The sequence below is a fragment of the Rhamphochromis sp. 'chilingali' genome, assembly GCF_963969265.1.
Source record: "Rhamphochromis sp. 'chilingali' genome assembly, chromosome: 13".
NCBI lineage: Eukaryota > Metazoa > Chordata > Actinopteri > Cichliformes > Cichlidae > Rhamphochromis > Rhamphochromis sp. 'chilingali'.
The window spans coordinates 666,441-684,032 of NC_137940.1; positions in this window are offsets into that span (position 1 = coordinate 666,441).

A 17,592-nucleotide genomic window follows, 5' to 3' on the forward strand; every position below is an offset into this window, starting at 1 on the left:
CAGGACCTGTACACCTCCAGGACACTGGGGCGTGCAGCTCGGATCTCAGCTGACCCTTCTCACCCTGGACACAGTCTGTTTGACCTGCTCCCCTCAGGCAGGAGGCTCCGGTCCATTCGCACCAGAACCTCTCGCCATAAGAACAGTTTCTTCCCCTCTGCTGTTGAACACATGAACAATAACCGTATGACTGTTCCCGCCACTAACACATGACCCTACGCTGTGTTCACTGCATCATTCCATGTTTGGCACTGATCACCACCTGCACTCATGTATATATCATGTATATATCTATCCACTTAGCACTTTTAATTCTTATTCTTATTTTTATATTTTTATGACAGTATGTTTGCACTGAAGCACCGCAGCAATTTCCTAATGTTGTAAACCTGCTCAACATTTGGCAATAAAACCCTTTCTGATTCTGATTCTGATTCTGATTCTATGTGGGGTAATCAGGTTGTTAGTCTGTCACTTGTCTGATGAGCCAGCTAGTTGTGCTCTGTATGCTAGGTTGGTTATTTTGAGTTTGTTTCATGTGTCAAGTTCATAACTTCAGTTTATAGGCAGCAGATTTGTTGGCAGACTTCAGAACTAACTCATTTTTACTCTTCCTCGTTCAGCTTTTGTGTAACCTTGACTTGTCTGAGTAAAACCAAGCAGACCTCTACTTTTCTTTTAATTCTTGCCCTTATCTCACTCCACTCCTTACCCAAGTTTTTGTGTTTCAAACATTTTCTTAAAAAATGTTATGTTAATAAAGCTAACAGCCGGTCTTCATGAGGACACAGCATCAGAAACGCTGGTATGTATGTATGTATCTCACCTCTGCAGTGGAGCGTCGTCAAATACCAGCAGAACAAATGCACACGCAGCAGTGCATTATCATTTTATTAGTATGGATTATGGAGTATTTCAGGTACTAGTTAGCAATTATTTTTTGCTCACATGGCATCAACATCAGCTGATAATCAGTGAAAGAATGAGCTTCAGTCTTAGTGATTAGAAAAATCATACGCAACATGTCAGCACAGTGACAAAGCACACATTCTAAAGGCTCTGAACACAGAGAATACACTGAAAATGGATTTCATGAAGGGTAAAGCCACCTGCTCTCCTCAGTTACTGATCCTAGCATCAGGAAACTTCACTTTTTATTATTCATATTAGAAGCATTTCTGCTAATAAAATGTCTGGAAGCATTTAGGATTAATTTAGTCTGAGCTCAGAGAAACAGAGAAGCCCGTCTGTCATCAGTCTCAGAGCCACTCGAGTTCACAACAAAAAGAGACCGAGCTTAGATGTGGTGGCAGGCAGAAATGTGCTGGAGACGCACGTGGAACTAGGTGCTGCTAAAACCCCCAAATGGTTGAATTTTCATGGGGGGGGGGGGGGTAGATTACAGACACCTCCCTCCCCTCTGCCTTGACAACTAGACAATGGGTGACACCTAGAGGTTCACCGTGTGCACTGTAGGCTCCAGCTCTTACCACATTACTGCAGCTAACCACAGCAGTAATGAGCCCTGATATGGAAGGCAACCACACAGAGCCCCCTGGAGGAGATATGGCCACACTGCAGCTTTTACAGCATGTATCTGTAAGGAAAACCAGGTTGCAGCCCAACACAGCATCAGAACATAAAAAAGGAAAACATTATATATGATTAGTAAGGAGGCCATAAATCAGCAAACGTGGATTCAAACTACAAAGAGCCTCAAGTTATGTTTCATTGTGTTTGCTGACAAATGACTGCAAAAAGGGTCCAATAAGAAGATCGTGTATTTAAAGCCAGCAGTCAGCCGAAGCCTTCCTGTACACCGTGTGCATGTTCTCCCTCTGAGTCCTCTCTGAGTACTGCAGCTACCTGTGTGAATGCATATCTGCCTCTCTGTGTTAGCCTTGCAACAGCACGACAGCCCGTTGTTGTACCCTGCTGTGCCCTGCCTCTCACCCTATGACTGCTGGATAGGCTCCAAGAAAGACAATAACAACACCATGAGTCATGGATTGACCTCCCTGGAGCCCAGACCTCAGCATTATTGAAGCAGCGTGGAATCACCCGGACAGAGAAGAAAACAAAAAGCAGAAACATCTAACAAAGAGCTTTAAATGTCCTTTTAGAAGCCGGTAAAAGAATTGAGACAAGATTGGAGTCAGGAGTTCAGACTGTGCCGGACAACAAAGCTGCTCACACCAAATATTCACTTTCAAACTCTTTATAATATATAAGGAAACTGAATAAGAATGATACTAGCTGTGTTTCTGTGCATGTTTACATATTTCAGTAAATCTTGGACCGATTTGTTATAGCAGCATATAAAAGATATGGGCAGGCTCAAAACCTTTACATAGTATTATATATATATATTATCACACGAGCAGTGGCTCCTGACCTTTTTTTCATCAGATGAAGAACTACCCAGCCCAGGGTCGTCTCCCTCTACCCACGCTCACAGGAGTGCAAAGACGTCTGGCACATTAAAAGCAGCTCTTAAGTGAGAGCTGATTCTAACAATCACCATGAGCTTCTCTTCTTTGAGGACAGTGAATGTGGTTTTCTCTAGGGGCTCCTCTTTCCTCTCCACACTCAAACAGACACAGGCATGTTGGTAATTCTACATTCTGCACAGTTGTGGCTGTAGAGTATGTGATCTACTAATCACAAGGTGGGTATTCATGGGCAATATGCTAACTCCAAGTTGCTCTTCGATGCATCTATCAGAGTATGAATGTACGTATATGAATGTTACCTACAAAGCACAGGAAAACCTTAGAAATGCTTGTATGAATGGATGTGAATGGGTGAATGATGCAAGTTGTGTAAAGCCCTTTGAGCACTCAGTAGAAAAGCGCTTTATAAGAACCAGTCCATTTACCATTTTAGTTCTCAGTCACAGGGAAAGTGATCTTACATACTACTCCTCATAATAATACTACCCATTTGTTATCTGTTATCATCTAACAGTCCATTTCTACAAGCATTTCTAAGGTTTTCCTGTGCTTTGTAGGTAACAAGCAGACACTCAAGTGTGGTACAAAGACAGAGGGGAAAGGACTCTGAAAATACAATCACAGAAAAAGTCCATACACAGAAACAACAAGAGAGCAAAACAGAAACTCAGACTTATTAACTAACAGTTCAGGACTGAAAACGGCAACAGTTACTGTTACAGTGACAAACTAACTACAAACACTGCCATTCATCAATCCATCCAGTCCATCTACGCTGTATAGAGCGCTTTGAGTACTCTGGGAGAGTAGAAAAGTAGTCCATTTACCACTGCAACGGACATATCTGACAAATAAGAGACAATCAGCAGTTGCTCAGCACTAATCTGAGATGCGGTTTATTTGCGGTTCCCCTCACATGTGCACGAGTTACAGAACCATAAGCAGCCTGTGAGGCTAAGAGTGAAAACTTATGATAATAGCTCTGTGCTGAACTACTACAAAGGCGTACAGTTAGGTGGTTAGGTCTGAAGACAATGACAGTTTTTTGTTGAGTTTTGTATCCGTGCCCCACACCAGTGGATTCTACATAACAGAATCTAATTGTGATTAAAGAGCAGACTTTGAGCTTTAATTTAAGGGATTAAACAAAGTTAGTGCACAAAGTGTTTAGAAACTACAGCCATTTTTATGTAAACCCATTTTAGGAAGTGTTTCTAATACTTGGAAGTGCTTTGGTGTCACTGACTGCCTCAAACAAACTCTAAATGCTGTGTTTCTAATTAAATCACGAGGTCATTAAACTGCTTGTTCCCTGAAAATAGGAACTGTGTGTAAAAATGATTGTAAATCCTAAAATGTTGATGCTTTACCTGAAGGTAAAGGTAAAAGTCTGCACTCCAATCTCACACTGATTGTTTGGTTTAAACCCAGTGGAAAGATTTGTCAGTATCCAAAAATGTACCCATTGATTGAGTGGAAGAAAAAGGGAGGTTATAGAAAAGCCTGCAGCAGCCAGCACGAGTCTGCAGTGTTAGCAGTGGATAAAGACACAGTGCGGTTGTTTGTCAATGAAAAAGCAGGTACTTAGTGTGTGATGTAGGCCTTTTAAGCAAACGTGTTGACCAGACCCGAAACACCACAGAATGACTGCCAGTGAGAATGAACTTCAGCCTTGTTGTTGAGTGATGTTCGGTTTACTCTCCATACCGATCCATTTTTCAACTTTAACTTTCCCACACACAACAGGTTTGTCTCTTACTTTGGTCTTCGGTTGCAGGTCTGTTCTCACTCCCACATTTGTGATAACTGCAAGTAATCACATACTTGTTTTACATATTTTCAGTAACTGCCAACTGCTTGACTGCATGTGTGTGAAAAAATATCTGTACTGTCTTCTCACTTACATGAGTCAACACATTATGGCCACTCATAAGTGATAATGTTCTAACAATGCTCACTTCATAGTCTGGGATACATCGGATGGAAAGTAAACAGCTCTTTTTTCTTGTTAAGTTTTAGTGTTATCAGCCACTTTGATAAGGTCACATGGTCGGGGCTGGTGGGAGTGGCCAGGGAAAGAAAGGTGTGCAGGGATGCTCGTGACACTGGTCCATGGAGGGCATCCATGGTGCTGTGGGCTTAGGCTGCATTTAGCCATGGTGCTAAACAGTTCTTTGTGTCTTACAAACACGTCTGTTTATGTATTGATAGTATTAAAGGAACAGAACGGCCACTTATCTAGGTTACTGCAATGAGTATGTTGTTGAAGAGGCTTTGGAAGAAAAACACTGTTGATATAACTCCTACATTACAATAATGTTATTGTGGATCGCTGCTCTGCTTCCCTTTTCTTTCCACCGCTCACAAGGCTGCCTTTTGTTGTCAAGACAATATGCTCCTGTTTGTATCACAGCAACACCACAACATGTTTTTCACTTGGATTACGGCTGCGACAATAGCTGCTTTATCTGTGGGTTTGTCTTTTCTGTGTGTGCAGGAAATGTAGCAGCACTGTAATGTGAAGGAGCACTTATACACACACACACACACACACACACACACACACACACACACACACACACACACACACACACACACACAGGGTTAGATAATGGACCATCAGCTAAATAATAACAGCGGAGTGGTATCTGTGTGTGTCTTTATCTCTTTGTGTCTCCACTTTGAACACTTTTGATTTCTCGATTTTTTGTGAAACACATTTTGTGTAATGATGTGAGTGTGTGTGACTGTGGGTAGTATCTGCCCAGTAAATATCTGCCTGATACATCCAAACAGTGTTGAAAGTGTGTGTGTGTTTTAGGACTCGATAAGCTAGTGTAATCTCTGTGTATGCAGCATGAGCACCTTGTTGGGTTGCTGCCTGTGAACGGTGGGTGGGGGGCAGGCTCATCATCAATGTTGGATAACACCTCCCACCCACTCCATGACATGTTGGTCAGTCACAGGAGCTCGTTCAGTGAGAGACTGAGATTACCGAAAAGCACCACTGAACGACACAGGAAATCATTCCTGCCTGTGGCCATCTCCCTGTACAACGCATCCACTTAACACACTGTTTGCTGCTACAGCTACACATGTTTCTTTTCCAAATATTTATTTATAAGTGACTTATGTATGTATGTATGTATATATATGTATATATTGTACTATTCTTAGTTAGCGTATTGTCTGTCTTGTCTTAATGTTGGTTTAAAATGGAGCACTGTAACAAAAAATAATTTCCCCCAGGGATCAATAAAGTATTCTGATTCTGATTCTGATTCTGATTATGATTCTGCTCAAACTGAGCGTGTTTATTGCATACATTTGCAGTAAGCTATTAAAATGTAAGCTTTACAGACATGCATGTTTGGGCATAAAGGGACATTTCACTGATACTATACATGAGACAACTGAAAGACACAGTATATGTAGTTCCACTGGTCCTGTAGGAGTGTGACACAGTTACAGAACAGCCATGCCTCTGGCACACAGACGTATGGCGACCAGCAGCTTTCCTGAGCTCTGTCTGCATCAGTTTCAGAAACAGTGATGAGACTAAAACAACACGACCAGCTGCAAAAGCTTTTCCACATCACTGGCCACAGGGATGTGTTGCATGGTTGAGAAGTTAAAACTGCCCAGCGCATCGCCAGAGCACCACTTCCTGCCATAAAGGACATCTACAGGAAGCGGTGTCTGAAAGGGGCTGGGAAAATCATCAAAGACCCCAGTCACCCATCACATGGACTCCTCACCCTCCTGCCCTCTGGGAGGCGCTACAGGAGCCTCCGGACTAAGACCACCAGGTACCGGAACAGCTTCTTCCCCACAGCTGTCAGACTCCTGAACTCTGCCTCCTGACATCTGACCCACGTTAACACATGGACTGAACATACACACACCCACAATGGACAACTGTACCCTCAAACACACAATAATAACATGGACTGAACCACCACTCACAACCACCAGCACTTTATATAGCCTCTGTAGAAACTATCTACACCCTCACTTATCTTAACTGCACTACTGTATAGCTCTGTGTAAATAATCATTCTGTACATTCGATAATTTTTAATCCTACAACTGTTTACAACTTGCATAGTTCCCATTTCTGTATAGCTGTATATCTCAGATTCTGTAAAGTTATTTATTTCATATTTATATCCTGTTCATAGCTTGTACTCACTACAGCCTGTACATACTTATAGTTATAGCATATTCATAACATACTTCATACCGTGTACATTGTAACATACCATAATAGACCCATTTCTGTAATATGTTTTTTTCTTTTATATCCTTTTATTAAGCTTTGAGCAGTGGCAGTTGATGAAAACATTTATTCAATATATTACGCATATAGTTTCAATCATGTTATTACACACATTGCATCTGTGCTCATGATAGAGTTAAGCACTCAGTCCTGTGAAGGTTAAAAGCTTCGTTCAGCGTTATGGTCTGAACTGATATATTGAATAAATGACTTGGAGTGCTGTGAATGAATGCATAACATGCTTACATACACATAGACATTAAGTATAATTTCTAGGGTAAAGGTGAAACACATCTTGCTTTGTCTCTGCTTAGCAACTAATGATGCAGGCCATGAATAAGTTTACAGGAAGCATCTGGAGGAGCCAGACAACCATCGTTTGTCTCACACCCCAATCACGAATCGGGACACCTCCTGTCACCACTGACACAACTTTGGGCTTTGGCATCTTCCACATCTGCTCCAGTTGTTCTTTCAGTCTCTGGCACTTCTCTGTTTTCCTGTGTTCCTTGATGTTGCTGACTACTGATCCATGCCAGCCACTAGGTGTCGATACCAATTTCCCTGCATATATAAACGTATTTCACAAAATATACCAGTGCACGTTCCTGGCACCGTGCTGCCAGTCTTCTTCTCCATATCGATCATTTGCAAACACAGCAGTAAACATTCCTTGCACCAGGATGCCAGTTTCACAGTTTTGTTCTCTCTGCAAAATGCAGGAGCAAACCCTTCCGGCACCGGGATGCCAGTTTCTCTGCCATCTATCCAGCCTTTGCAAAGCACCAACGAACCCTCGTGGCACTGAGATGCCAGGTTCTGTCCTCTATCGCTCCTTTTAAGACATCTGAACTTATCGCGGATCTGAAGGTGGAGCTGCTCTGCAATTTCATTATTCATTAAATTAATGACAATAAAAGGCTTCAAATTCTAACCTCCATAAACACTCTCATAGAAAACATCACATCTGCTCTCTCTCAGCATGAAGCCATGGTGAGCATCATCGTAGCCCAGCTTCAGCAGCTCTTTCTCATACCTCCATGGTGTGGATCATCAACTATCCCTCGTACTTAGGACAGCTGTCCTTGTGCTACACCGTCCATCATACCATCCATCCATTCTTCTCCCTCTCATATTCTTCATTCAGCAGCACCTTAAAGTGCTCCTTTCATCTTCTTAGGACTCTATCTTCACTCATGAGCACAATTCCATCTCTAAAATGAGTGATGCACATTACTGTAGCTAGTTTTTAGAAGCTATAGACCCATGAGGTGGACTTGGTTAGTTATAGGACTCCACAGAGTCCTTGTGACCGTATATCTTCTGGTCTAAACACCTTTTTTCCATTTTTGAGTGTGTGCTCTGTATTCCTTTTAAATCTTTTTTCATACCTTGTGGTATTTCTGGTCTCGTAGAAAATAAATCTCTGTATAGATACATATAGTTTGTGAGCAACAGTTCCTCTTGGGGGATGCAGAGCCACTTCTTCCATTCTGATGCTTTTCACCTGCTGTGTGGGGTTACAGAAGCTTGGTCACAATTGGTCAGAGATCACAAGAACAACCCTGCATGTTCAGAAATGGCAGGCTGGATCCCAGACCTGTCTCACTAATGCTGTGACCCAGTGACTCATGCACTGCCACCAACTGTCAGCTTCTGCATAAACGTGACGATGCACTGGCTTGGACATTCTGGGAATGAGAGCAGACCAATCTGGATCCATGTTGTGGTGGCCGCAGCAGAAATCTGGAAGCTATCGCCTCTCCATGAAGAGAGGACGGCTGAATAGGACTGATCCCTGCGTCTTTAACAGCAATACTGTGTGCTGTGCAGCTCTTGCACGAGCAGCATGACTGATCTGTTTCACACACTGTGTGTGTGTGTGTGTGTGTGTGTGTACGTCAACACCTCCCACCTGAGTTACAGTGTCATGCTGTTTGCCAAGAAACATTCCTTTAAGCTACAGTAACACAAACTCTAGCTCGGCACCTTTGGACCTACAATGCAGTGTGTGTGTTTGTCTGTGTAGCATGTGTGTCCGTCTAGCATGTGCGTGTCTGTGCAGGATCTGTGTGTCTGTGTATGTAGCGTGTGTGTCTGTGTCTGTGTGTGTCTTTGCAGCATGTGTGTGCGTGTGTGTATGCAGCGCTGCATCAGCAGCACCTGAGCGCTGTGTCTGCTGTGGAGCCGTTCCTGTAACAGAGCTGCTCGGATGTTTGTCACGGAGCGGGTGGAAGCCTGACCCCTGCTGCACAGCTGTGAGTGAGGGCGAGTCGAGTGTGTGCACCCACAAAGATGTTTGTGTGGAAAATGGTGAGCAAGTGCAATTAAAATGCAAAATAGTCAAGAGAGGAAGATAGTGCTGTATTTATAAGTGTCTAGGTGTGTGTATGTGTGTGTACATGTGTTTGCAAAAGCTCACACATTTCCCACCAGTAGGTGGAGCTCTTCCTTCTCCTTTGGAGCCTTCCCTCCTGTGCTTGTGGCTGCCAGCTCTCTGACTAAAGCAGAAAATGGATCAGCTGCAGAATAACAAAAGGATGGATATGATCCCTCGATATCCCCTCTTTCTCCAACTTCAGCCTCCTTTCCAACTGGCACCAGCATGTGTGTCATATCTGGCAAGTATTTCTGCTCCGATTTAGCCGGATTACACTTACACCTGGTGTTAAAATGCATCTCCAGTATACACACTTAAATTGGATTTCTCTCTCCACCAAATGTCTCTACACACTGCTGTACACATCTGTTGTCATTTTCCTTTTTCACATCGATGGCGCTGCAGAAAGAGGAGCTCAGACCGAGAGCTGCAGTTACGCGCTCTCTCTGCTCCCTTTCACTGACAGGAGCAACGTTCTGGCACTCAAACGCTGTGTAACAGTTGCATCAGCAACAAAAACGATGTGTTACTGTAAATGCTTACACAGTCCTGTTCTGAGCCAAACACCACAGGAATTATGGAGATGTTCCAGAGCAGACACTTTGACCTGTGCAGGAGAAGCACAAGTCTCGTCGACAATAGAGCCAATCAGGTTGTGTGCCTTCTCTCTCTCTCTCTCTCACCTGCAGGTCGACCACTGGGTGGCACTCTCTTGGCGATGATCTGCCAGTTTCCATCCTGAAGCTGGGTTTTCCGAAGCAACAGTAAGGTAGGCTGCATGTTGTGTTCAGCGCACACCCTGCTAGTATGGAGTCTGTATCACAGCTGAAAGTGTCTGCTGTTCCTGACAGAGGGCCTTCAGTTTGTGGCAGGCTGATTCTGGCTGCATGTTCCTCAGGTGTCCATCTGTAGGTCTCTGCCCTCACGGTTACACTACAGTGGGATGTGCTCAGTGTGGCTGCAGTACAATCTGTGAGGCCGCTACACTTCAGGTGTCTCCTCCTTGGGGAAGAACCGGTAGTGTGTCTTATTGTTTAGTTTGCATGTTGTTATTTCACCATTCTTCCAGGTTTTTTTCATTTACCAGTTTCATTTTCAGCTGTTTCTTTAGGTGTTTTTTTTTTTTTGCTTGATTGCAACAATGCTCTTGGCAAATAGCGATGTGACCCCTCCCGTGGGGAGTCCCAACCAGCATTTTGGGTGTATTTGGCTTTACTGTGCAGTGTGTCTGGTGCTTATACAGCTGTGTACAGTGTGAACACTTTGACTGCTGGGCATTCCCACATATTAAACCCCATTTGCAATAGAAGGTGGCCATAAGGGTTTTTTAACCCTTGCTTCATCGTGTGAGTCAGGATGAGAAAAATGCTGTTACCATCACTGGGAACTCTGTGAGACATTGCCCCACTCCACCAAGATGTGGCCTCTGAGGTCACCTGAGTCTGTGTGAGAGTGGATTTGAGGTGCCTGGTAGGGGAAAGGGACCCAGCTGGGATAACCTCATGTTTAAGGACTTTCTGTACATGTTTTTCATGTTTTCTGCGGTTTTGCAGGGTCCAGAGTCAGTGTGTAGGTACCGGTCTGTGTGTGTGTGTGTTGGCATTTTGGTAAACTTAAGATAAGAATAAGATACAGTTTGGCATGACAGCCCACAAAAATATAAGTTAAATTGGGGAATGAAGACGATAGGCTCACAGCACATACAGGCTAAAAATTTTCAGCTTAAATAAACAATTGAGAAAGTGAATTTGTTAACTTATAGCATAGTGGTTAAATCATTTGTCTCACATGATTAAGAGAATGAGACAGAAATCTCTGTGAGGGTTATGTCATGAAATCTGCCTGATCAAATGTGTGGATCATTTTGTAAAGACGTGTGCAGTGGAAAGAAGATTGTATTCAACATGTTGTTTAAGAATGAGGCCTGAAACAGAACTAGCTTATAAGCTAAGAGCTAGCTTGTTCCAGGTGTTACAATTGTAACAATACAAACGTTTGCAAATAAAAGTGACAATTAATAAAGTTATAGTTCTAAATAATCACTTTGTAACAGTGCACCTGTTTGCACACAAGTGCACTTTATCACTTGTTGTTAGGTCGACCTTGTCTTCATGTTGGGATCACTTGTAACTAATAAAAATGTGCATGCAAACATTGCTCCGACACTTTTCTAAACTGGCTTAGTTTCAGCTCCATCACTGAAGACACTTACAAACTGCAAAAATGGTGCCACACTGCTTTTCATCACCACTCTGTTTTATCTGTCTTTTACTTTTTGTCATCAAGCATCAAAAAGAAACAAAGCCCAAAGCTAAACAGGCAAAACAGTGAAACAGAAAACAGAGATGCAAAAACATGGATTTACCAGCAGCTGAGGTGAACTGGCTTTTAGATTGGCCTTATCATAAAAACTTGGCCTGCTTGAGCTAACCTTGTGCTCCATTTTTCTCCACATGGTTATACAGTTTTGTTCATTTGTATGTTTTGTAGCCATATGACCATCATATCACTTTGGCAATGACAGGTCTGGATCATTGTCTCTCTTTTAGTTTTCCAGCAGTGGTAACAGTGAGACATCACCAATATTAGCTCGATCTAGCAACTTATCTAGGTACTTTTGGCTAATCGCTTGTCACGAGGGTGCGCCACATCAGGTAGCTCTGCATTTTTGTTTTGGCAGATCTTTATGCTGGATGCCCTTCTTGTTGCAACCCCAAAGGAGATTTATGTCTCCAACTGGAATTGAACCAGCAAACTTTCACTGCCAAGCAAAAATGTAAACTAAATTCAATATGAGCTGTTATTACTTTCACCCAGCATCCATTAAAAAACACAAAAACACTACCAGGGTGGTGTAGAGTCGCAGTGGCTTGTCTTTGCCCCTAAGCAGAGGTGGCAGAAATACAGAAGTATAGATACTCGTGTTAAAATATACTCCAACTTATTTACTTGAACTAAAAGTGAAAAAGACTCTGGAATGTACTCTCACTGGCAGGGCTAGGGGCCAGGACTCTCCTCTTCGGGTTCTTGGGAGATGTTGCTAACTCCGGGTCCGATAACAGGCACCACAACCGCAGTAGATGTGCTCGGTGTGAGGTCTCGCAGCAAGGTATCAAATACGGTGCATTTCTCAACTTTTAAAAAAAAGCTATACGTCACCAGGTGTTTCATCAGATTCGAGGTGTTACCTCATTTTAAAAAGTATCACCTTAAAGCACTTGTTGTAGGCTGCTGAGTTTGCATCTTTTGCTGTGAAGTACAGCCAGACTTTTGACCGCTTCGCCTTGGGCATTTTTAATCTGTAGCTCTGCTCTAAAAGAACGTACGTACCTGGGCCCGCCTACTATCCTTGGAAAGGTAAAATGATTGGCTAGAATCCAAAGTGTGTGACTTCTCAGGAAAAAAGCACCAAAATAAAGCACCGAAATGTGCGCTGCTTTTCGGTCTGGTTACTACCGGTCTGGTTATGTCAGAACAATGCCACCGGATATCGGTACCCATCCCTAGCGACTGGCTGGGGTGAGAGAAGGAAGACAGGATAAAAGACATGCTGTGGAAGAGAGACAGAGATTAATAACAGATATGATTCAATGTAGAGAGGTCTGTTAATACATAGTGAGTGAGAAAGGTGACTGGAAAGGAAAATCTCAATAAATCATGGGAATCCCCGGCAGCCTACGTCTATTGCAGCATAACTAAGGGAGGATTCAGGGTCACCTGGTCCAGCCCTAACTATATGCTTTAGCAAAAAGGAAAGTTTGAAGCCTAATCTTAAAAGTAGAGATAGTGTCTGTCTCCTGAATCCACACTGGAAGCTGGTTCCACAGAAGAGGGGCCTGAAAACTGAAGGCTCTGCCTCACATTCTACTTTTAAATACTCTAGGAACAACAAGTAGGCCTGCAGAGCGAGAGCGAAGTGCTCTAATAGGGTGATATGGTACTACAAGGTCATTAAGATATGATGGGGCCTGATTATTTACGATCTTGTATGTGAGGAGCAGGATTTTGAATTCTGGATTTAACAGGAAGCCAAAACAGTAGAAATCTGCTCTCTCTTTCTAGTCCCTGTCAGTACTCTTGCTGCAGCATTTTGGATCAGCTGAAGGCTTTTCAGGGAGTTTTTAGGACTTCCTGATAATAATGAATTACAGTCGTCCAGCCTGGAAGTAATTAATGCATGAACTAGTTTTTCAGCGTCACTCTGAGACAGGATATTTCTAATTTTAGAGATGTTGCACAAATGGAAGAAAGCAGTCTTACATATTTGTTTAATATGTGCGTTGAAGGACATGTCCTGGTCAAAAATGACTCCAAGGTTCCTCACAGCGTTACTGGAGGCCAAGGTAATGCCATCCAGGGTAAGAATCTGGTTAGATACCATATTTCTAAGATTTTCAGGGCCGAGTACAATAACCTCAGTTTGATCTGAATGAAGAAGCAGAAAGTTAGTGGCCATCCAGGTCTTTATGTCTTTAAGACATTCCTGCAATTTACCTCATTGGTGTGTGTTATCTGGCTTCATGGACAGATAGAGCTGGGTGTCATCTGCATAGCGGTGTAAATGTATGCTATGTCTTCTAATGATGCTGCCTAAGGGAAGCATGTACAATGTAAACAGAATTGGTCCTAGCACTGAACCCTGTGGAACTCCATAATTGACCTCAGTGTGTGAAGAGGACTCTCCATTTACATGCACAAATTGTAAATGCACTCAGTCCAAAAGATTCAATAAGCCACATCAGTGTCTACTGTCTGTCTACTGTTTAGTATCATAGCTAAGTGGCAAATAAAGGTAAACAGAAGTGTATCACTATCCCTGCTAATGAATGTTATCTTGTTTCAGGATGCATAATACCTGCCGTTATCCAAAGACACATCTGCTCACCTGAGTCTTTTGCTCGTTTCTCCTCCTCTTTTCTCTGTTGTCCAAACCGAGGACCTGATGGCTTTGACCTTTTCTTGTCCATCTTCCATCGGTCAGTTTGCACTCCAGTATCAACACCCAACTCCACAACATAAACCATAAACCTTATATGAAAAATCATTAATACATAACGAGCTTGGACTGACAACATTATTGAATTGAATTGAATTGAATGAATGCTTTATTGGCCATATGCAGGTTGCCCCGCAGAGGAATAGGACCCCCCCCGACTTACACACACAACAAAGACATCACATGGGAATACAGTCGGAGATCGGCAGCGTTGCAGAGAAAACACTGAAAAATTACACAACAATGGGAAAAAGTACAAGAGGAAAAAAAGAGACCTCTTCTCACGCTGGGCACCTATGGGAGGACAGCATGAGAACAGGAAACAAAAAAAACTCCTCTGCACAGAGAGCACATTAATGTCCACATCACAACATTAGAGCACGTGACAAGCCACAGGGGTGGATAGGGGGGTGGGGGGGTAATCCGAAGGAACACAGCAGTCGTCCTACACAGCGCTACCATTTCAGCGCGGCACGCAGACCCGCCGTCTTCCCCCGCAGGAAACAAGCATCGAAGGCGTTTGGAAAGGGAGGGGGATGAGTGCGTGCTTTTCAGTGTAAGTGTATGTGTGTGTGTGTCCAGAGTTCAGCTGAGACAGTGTCCTTCGCCCTATCAGGCTAAGTAAACAGTCTGCCAGCCAACCCAGGTGGAGTATGGAGTATGTTTGATTTGATTTTTGTCTCTTTGGGGTATGATAACATTTGGGAAATACCTGTTCCTGTATGTCTGAACTTCTGCTGCCATCCACATCTTTCACAGGTATTTCAGCAGGATGATATTACACCTATAACAACTGCTTGTCTTCACAGAAGAAGAGTCCAGAAGAGCCAGGTGGTGGGGCTTTTCAAAATGGTTTTTACGTTCTGTTGTGAATCAAATGTGGACATTTGGAAATCCCAGCATATTGATTTAATTTACATTTTACATGACATGGCAGCTTTTTTGGAATTGGAGAAGCAAACACAGACAGTGATGTTTACATGCCCACACAGAATTAGCACCACGTGTTTGTCCAGCAGCACCAGGTTTTTCTCTGCATTATCATGTTTTACTTTATAACCAACAACCACACCTGATGGTGTGATGTGGAAGCCTTTCTATGAAGTAGAATTTACCCAATTCAGGGATATAAACATCAAAATCACTAATGGGTAATGATCTAAGCTGTGTTTCTTCTCTGTTCCCCTCCTCAGTCCCTCCTTCTTCTTGTAAATCCACTATCTTCTCAGCCGTGTGTGATTAACTCCACTGGAGCTGATTGCTTCTAATTACTCAAGGACGATGCTGATTAAACTTGACATAGGATCAAAGACATGCACTGAGAACCTGCACACAGTTTCTGTTTCCTTATACTTACCAAGTCCCAAAATCATCAAGTCATATAATAAACGACTGTTATCTTTTCAAAATCACAAGGACCCGGGGGGTGGGGTTGTGAAGAGGAGTCAGAACATACACTCACATACAAAAACATAAAGTACCTTACTGCACCTTTACCCTCTAAGGAACAGGTGTCGAACTCCAAGCCCCGAGGGCTGGTGTCCTGCAGGTTTTAGATGTGTCCCTGATCCATCACAGCTGATTCAAATGGATAAATTACCTTTGCAACGTGTCTTGCAGTTCTCCAGAGGCCTGGGAATGAACTAATCATCTGATTCAGGTGTGTTGACCCAGGGTGTTATCGAAAACCTGCAGGACAGCAGCCCTCGAGGCCTGGAGTTGCCCACCCCTGCTAAGGCTCTGCAGTTCAACCCTAAGAGGGACTAATTATTAGTAGCCTTGTAGTCTGGACCCTGCACACACACCAGTCTGAACCAGCTTTGAACCTTCACGTAATCAACCCTATATAAAAGGTGTAAAGAGCTCCTTCTCCTTCTTCTTGTGCAGAATAGGTATAAAAAGTGCCCTGGTGTTTAAAGCATACTGAAACTTGTCACATTGTTTATATCAAAGAAACAGTGTGCTTGGAGTAGTCTGTTTCTCACGTGGAGGAAAAATGAATGAATGTGAGACAAACTGTACCACGACCACAAAGAATGCCCCATGGTGGCTAACACAACACTGGCTCTCTGCAGGCATCTGTGGACACCATGCTAACATGCAGCTAGTAGCATGGAGGCAAGAAAGGCTGTAAGTGTGAGCGCCCAGCAGAAGTCACTGTGTGTGCTTTCTGCTTCAGCGTAACAGCACCGGGTTGGGGTGGCGTGTGTCCTCATGATGATGAAGACTTGTGTCAGTTTATGCGACTGTACCCAGGAGTTTGTGTGTTCTGTGACTGTGTGTGACAAGCTGTGTAACAGAATAAGCCAAAAGTAACTAATGACTTTCTCTGGGGATGATTCAAAGAACGCAGCTTTTTCAGACAATAACCAGTAACATGCAACACTTTTTACATGACAATGCCAACACTGCAGCGGAAACAGTAAAACTTTAAAGAGCAGGAGAGACAGATATCAGTGCAGATATGAACATTTCTCACAGTTACTTATTAGCACCAGGTGTGACGTCTCAGCTTATGTTTGCTTTGTTGTAGGTCTGCCTGCTCTTCGTCCTCCTCTGTCATTACTGACTTCCTCTGTAACTCGAGGCAATCACAACAAATAACCTGAGCTGTTTGTCTCTTAGCGGTCAGAGAAACATGACACAGACCTTTAGAAAGGAAAATGAATGAGCGTGGATCAGACCTCAGATGTTTTATGGGACTGTGTGACAAAGAGTACAAAAACCAAACGTGATCAGAAAGTTCTGATTTTAGTTTTTTTTAAAGACTTTTTAAAGTCGTGTGTTTTATAAGATACCAAGAAGCACAAGATGACCAATAGAGCTGGTCTGTCTGCATTTACACTCCCCAGCAGTCACTTGCTCCACAGAAATGCTGCATAAAAATGTTGTGAGGTACTGTTACTGATTTGTGTTTTAGATGATGTTAATATTTACAAGACAGTGTTTTTATTTACAGTGTTATCTACTGTTAAGGGTTCAAATACTGAGGAGGGATACAGGAGGTAATCCAAATAACAATACTGATACGGCCGGGTGGAGTCAAACGATGATTTTAATGAACACGCGTGGAGAGATGTACACTGCATAACATCAGCTGTAGATCTCCGCCCAAAAAGACACTTCAGATTGCTTTTGATTCATCAGGGTTAACGCCCCCTCATGTGTCATCTGATACAATACATGCATACGTCAAATCAAAACCACAATGACTTTTAACACAGTTTGAAAAGAATATTGTCTCCGTCTCCACGGCAGGTGCTTCCTGTAGCTCATCTCGCTCTCGCTTCTCCAAAACCTCCGGCCATGCTCTGCAACAAACTAGCAACGGTGGATTTCTCCAGAATCATACACACCTGCTGCTGCACCATCAGATTATTGTGACAATTAACTGATGTGCAGACTTGTCAGTTTTACACACACAGTTCTCAACCCTGTTACTTGGGAATAATAGCAAACATGTTTCACCTTCCAGCTTATCATC